We start from the raw sequence: 6000 nt of genomic DNA, 5'->3' as shown, positions 1-6000 counted from the left end.
ATTTTATTACATTTATGAGACAATTGGAAATGTGGATATTTGATGATATTAAGGAATTATTGTTAATTTTCTTCGTGTGACAATGGTATTCAGGTTATGGTTCTCTTTAAGAGTTTCTATCTTAGAGAAATACATTGAAATATTTACTAAGGAAATGAAATGATGTCTGGGATTTGCTTCAAAATTATACAAGAGGGGTGGAGTAGAAGTGAAGCTGGATTTGAGTTAAAAATTGTTGAGCCTGGCTGATCAAGATACGAGGGTTCATTATATCCTTCAGTCTGCTTCTGTTTGTGTTTTAAATTTTCTGTAACAAAAGGTACTGTTTTTAGAGAACAGTGTCATACTGTGGGTATTCTTCTGAGGCTTGCTTCTTCACTGAACGTTATGTTTCTAAGGGTCACCCATGCAGCATCTGCAGTTCATTCAATTTTCACTTCTGTGTAGTCTTCCCTTGTATGAATATGGCACAATTTTCTCATTTTGCTGACAAAAGATATTTGAGATGTTTTCAGGTTTTTGCTATTACAAACCATACTGCTATGAACGTTTTTGAACATGTCTCCTGGGATACATGTCACATGCGTTTCTTTAGGATACGTATACTTGGGAGTGGAATTGCTGGGTTATAGCATAGGTATTTGCTGAGTAATGCCAAATTGTCTTCTAAAGTGTTTGTACCAAGTTACACCTCTCCATCAGCACTTCTGTTGCTCCACATCCCTGCCAACACTTGGTATTTTCAGACTTCTTAACTTTCTTCCTCATCTAGTGGGATAATGGTATTTCATATGGTTCTAATTAGCATTTCCTTAGCATATGCATATTAGCATATACTTATTCGGCAACTGCTTATTCATGTTTTTGCCCGCTTTCTATTGAGTCAACTTGTTTATTTACAGGGGCTCTTTGTATATTCTGAATACTGACCTTTTGAGAAGCAGTATAGTATAATCAGTAAGCCAGACCACCAGATTAAAATCCTGAGTGTGCAACTGTGAGAGCATGGCCACAACACCACACTTCCCTGTATCTCAGTTTCCTCATCTGTAAAATGGGGTCACTATAAACCTTACCTTTTGCTATGGGCTGAATGTTTGTACCCCTCCCCACCAATTCGTATGTTGAAGCCCTAACTCCCAATGTGGTGGTAGTTAGAGGTGGGGGCCTTTGGGAGGTAATTAGGTTCAGATGAGATCATAAGGGTGGGGAATCCCCATGATGGAATTAGTGCCCTGATAAGAAGAGGAAGAGAGGGAATTCGCTGGTGGACCAGTGGTTAGGACTCAGCACATTCACTGCCGGGGTCTGGGTTCAATCCCTGGTCGGGGAATTAAGATCCCACAAAAAAAAAAAAAAAAAAAAAAAAAACAGATGGGACATAGAATTAAATATAGTGAAAAACTATAGATCTTCCAAATGAAAAAAAATAAATAAAAAAGAAGAGGAAGAGACACCAGAGCTCTCTCTCTGCCATGGAAAGATACACCAAGAAGATGGCCATTTGCAAGCCTGGAAGAGAGCTCTCAGCAGAACCTGACCATGCTGACACCCTGATCTGGGACTCCCAGGCTCCAGAACTGAGAAATAAGCATCTGTTGTTTGAGCCCCCATTCTGTGGTCTTTGCTATAGCTGCCAGATCATATTTATGATCTCTTGTGCACAGTCACAGCAAGTGCTCGGTAAATAGTAAGCATTTGTTATTATATGTGTAACAAATACCTGCTCTCTATGGTGGGTCTTTTCATTTTCATGATAGCATTTCAGGCAAAAAAAAAAATGTTTTTTTTAATTTGGCTCAAGTGCAGCCTTAACTTGGTGAAACAGGAACACTCTACTTTGCTGGTTAGGTAAGGAAGCAGGAGTAGAAGCCGAGTAACTGGCACCAGACCCCTTACTCCATGACAGTGAAGGATTCCTTACTCCACAGGGAATTGATGTCCTCGACATTCCGGCTAGCGCACCGCTGCAGAAATCATGCCAACTGGATTAGGAAGGTTTCTTTTGGTTGCTAGTGACATAAATAAATAAATAAATAAATAAATAATAAATGGGAAAAAGAGAGGAGAATTATTGACTCCGTTAATGTAAAAGTCTGGTTTTGAGCACACCCGATTGAGGGGTTGTCTGCTCGCGGGAATCTTGTCACTGGCTCTGCTTCCCTCGGCGTTGTCCTCATTCTCAGGCAGGGTCTCCGGACTACACGGCCAAGGTAGAGCTGAGCCACTCGGGGCTTACATGCCGTCCGCTTAGCGGCCTCAGGGAAATAGAAGCCCTGTCCTGACTCCCAGGTACTGAACAAGGGGTGTGACCGAGGGGCGTGCCCAGGGGCTGCGGTGCTCTGATTGGCTCTTCTGAGTCACATGCACTTCCCTGGAGCTGGAGGGAGGGGCCAGCCCTACCAGAGCCACAGGGCTTGAGAATAAGGGGCCCGTGGGTCCCCAAAACATAATGGGGGTGCTGATTCCGGAAAGAGGTCGGGGGTGCTGGGCTCACAAAGCATCTACTACAGTAACATCAATGCGTTCTTCTTACCTTGGCTGGGGAAAGCATATTTGGGACTCCGGATTCAAGGAGCGATGTGGGGAGTGATAATCGAGAGAACACTTGCTTGGGGGTTGTGAGCAGAGCCCTGAAGCATGGCAGCCGGCAGGCAGCTAGGAAGAGCAGCAGCCTGGAGGGGCCTTGCAGGAGGGGCCGGGGAAGGGGCAGGTAGGAGGCCAGGGCATCTGACAGGATTTTTACATCATTGCGAGATGTCAGGTTTTACTAAAAGCTTCCTCCTACTGTTAGTGGTACTTTGGGGCAAATAAAGGGGAGAGGGCTGTGACCTCGCGGGGTGAGAACATGGAGAACAGATAATGGGATGGTGGAAGTGACTGTAGAAATGGCAGAGACAGCAGCCAGAGCCGGTGGTGATAGGTGACCATAGATGGGATCACAGGACGTAGTCATGACATAGAACGTTCATTGAGCAACTACTGTGTGTCGGGCACTGTTCTGAACATGTCCCACATATCAACTCATATGTTTCTCACAACAACACCCAGAGGTAGGTCTTATTATTACCCCCATAGTAAAGATGAGGAAGCTGAGGCACAGAGAGGATAAGTGACTTGCCCACGACACACAGTTCTAAGTGGCAGATCTGAGATTTGAACCCAGGCCCTCTGACTCCTAACCCTGTCACCTGCCTCACATGGAGGGTTGGTCTTTGCAATTCTATAGGAAGAAAACCTGTTTATAACCTCCTTTTTGTGGCCACACAGCCGGGAGGCACAGACAATATCTGTTGGTCCATCTGGAGGGAAAGATCCCAGAGGGCTGAGGGACATCTAGTATCACAGAGGAGACAAGGCTCTGCTGGGGCAGGAGACCCCCCTGCTGAGTGTGGAAGGGCTGTGGGGATAAAAACTGGTGAGTTTTGGCCGCTTGAAACCTATTTCTCCCATTTCTTCCAATGGCTCTGCGGTAGGAGACAGACAGGCCCCCGGATGAGCAGCTGCAGCTGGTCTCCTGCTGATGCTTTGAGATGGACACCAGCGGGAGCACCGGGCCCTGATTGGGTGCATTCTTGTGGATTTCCCAGCCCAACACATGCGCAGAGAAGGCCTCAGTCTAGGGGAAGGACAAAAGGAGGGGGAAGAGGCCAGCTGGAATCCATCTTGGCTGAGAGATGGGCACCCACCACAGGACAAAATATGGAGATGATTGGCCAGAAAAACAACCCAGAAAACTGCCCCTATATGAGTGACCTAAGCCACCCCTGTTGCTTGCAACTCACTCTGAGTTTGCCTGTGTTCTCGGCCACACGTACGTTGTTTCTTCAATGTGTACTTTCCTCCATTTTAGACAGTCCTCTTTTAAACACCACCCTCCACTCTCAGGGAGGAAACCGAGCCTCTCCTGCTCTGTACCCCCTGACCAATCCCCAATCCTACCTCCCAATGCTCTTTCATCCCTACCTCCCTATGCTACCTCCCTATGCTACCTCCCTATGCTACCTCCCTATGCCCTTTTATCCCTACCTCCCTATGCCCTTTTATCCCTACTTCCCTATGCTACCTCCCTATGCCCTTTTATCCCTACTTCCCTATGCTACCTCCCTATGCTACCTCCCTATGCTCTTTTATCCCTACCTCCCTATGCTACCTCCCTATGCTCTTTGATCCCTACCTCCCTATGCTACCTCCTTATGCTCTTTGATCCCTACCTCCCTATGCTACCTCCCTATGCTACCTCCCTATGCTACCTCCGTATGCTCTTTGATCCGCACCGGTACCCCAGGATGAAAATGCTAGTCCTGCTGAGGTAACCCATAGTGGGACTTCCTATCACCCAGGATCAGGGAGAATATGCCCTCTTAGAGAAGTGGCAAATGGCGAAGGCACAACCAGAGTACATGTGCCCTTCTGGCTCAAGTCCAATGCGAACAAAGGCTGGGATGATTTTCTGAAGACCCTAGTAGATTCAACCCCTAACCCTGGACTTTGATTTAACTTGGAAGGATGTCCAAATAGTACTATCTACCAGCTGTACCCATGAGGAGAAACACAGGATTTAGACAGCAGTCCAGGGGCACGCTGATCAGCTCAGCAGGGACCAACCTCACATTTATGATGTGGGTGAGGACGCAGTCCCAAATCAGGAGCCCACTTGGGATTATAATTCCCTGGGGGGGAATGAAGGCCAGGAACCACATGGTCCAATGCCTATTAGAAGGAATGAGAGAGACTTCCCTGGTGGTCCAGTGGTTAAGACTCCGTGTTCCCAATGCAGGGGGCGCGGGTTCAATCCCTGGTCAGGGAACTAGATCCCGCATGCCGCAACTAAGACCCAGCGCAGACAAATGAATAAATGAATATTAAAAAAAAAAAAGAAAAGAAAAGAAGAAGGAATGAGAAAGTGCATCAGAAAGCCAGTTAACTATGAAAAGGTCAGGGAAGTGACCCAAGAGAAAGAAGAAAACCCAGCTCTCTTTCAGGGACGGCTTGTGGAGGCTTTTAGAAAATTTACTGACACAGACCCCTCCACTCCTGAGGGTCAAGCTCTGCTGGGACATTTTGTCAGTCTGCCCCAGATATTAGGTGACAACTCCAAAAGTTACAATTAGGCCCACAAACCCCTATGCACCAACGCTTAGAGGTGACCTTTGGGGTATTTAATAATCGAGATCAAATTCAGGAGGAGGAGAGAACTCAGTGTGAGAAAAGGCAGGCCAAGGCTCAAGCTAAACAGGTAACAGTTGCTGTCAGCCATGCCTGGGAACCTCAGGGCAACCCAAAGGGGACAAGGAGTTTCAACCATCAGTCTCGAGGTAAAACCAACAAGAGGGAATGCTTCAAATATAAGTCAACTGGCCACTGGGCCTGCAAATGCCAGGAGCGCCCCCAGGCCATGCGCAGTCCGCAAAGAGACCGGTCTCGGGAGATGGGCGTGCCCTCAGTCCTGAAGGGGAAAGGCGGCTCTGCTCCAGATGGCCATGCTGGACAACTGAGGCGGTCCCAGGGATTCTGGTGGCTCCCCCATGCCCCCTCACGAGCTGTCTATCTCTGTCGAGGAGCCCCAGGTGGTCCTTGATGTGGCAGGTAAGAAGATCGAGTTTTTAAATTGATACGGGAGCCACTTATTCTGTCTTGATTTCTCATGCTGGGCCTCTTTCCTCTAAAAGTTGCACAGTTAACTGGTGTTGACAGAAAGCCTTGAGCGCATTACTTCCCTGGGCCCCTCGCTTGCCGGTTCGAACAGTGTTTGATCTCACATGCCTTTCTAGTTGTTCCTGAGTGTCCTGCCCTACTACTGGGGTGAGACCTTCTGGGCTCCCTTGGGGCTATATTAGGGTTAAGGGTGGGCCTAGGGCAGCCCTTTATCTTGACCCTGGCTAAGGCAGATCAATGGGAAAAGCAAGGGCCTACTCGAAGGCTGATCTTCAGCTCTTGCTTTTTTAACCTGCTTGTTAAGTTTGCTTTTTCCAGGTTACAGCAATTCAAGATGATGGT

The sequence above is a fragment of the Monodon monoceros genome, unplaced genomic scaffold (genome assembly GCF_005190385.1).
Source record: "Monodon monoceros isolate NGI ecotype Baffin Bay Population unplaced genomic scaffold, NGI_Narwhal_1 Super_Scaffold_10, whole genome shotgun sequence".
NCBI classification, from domain to species: Eukaryota; Metazoa; Chordata; class Mammalia; order Artiodactyla; family Monodontidae; genus Monodon; species Monodon monoceros.
The sequence above is the reverse complement of the archived record's forward strand: the minus strand, read 5'-3'. Positions refer to the sequence as shown.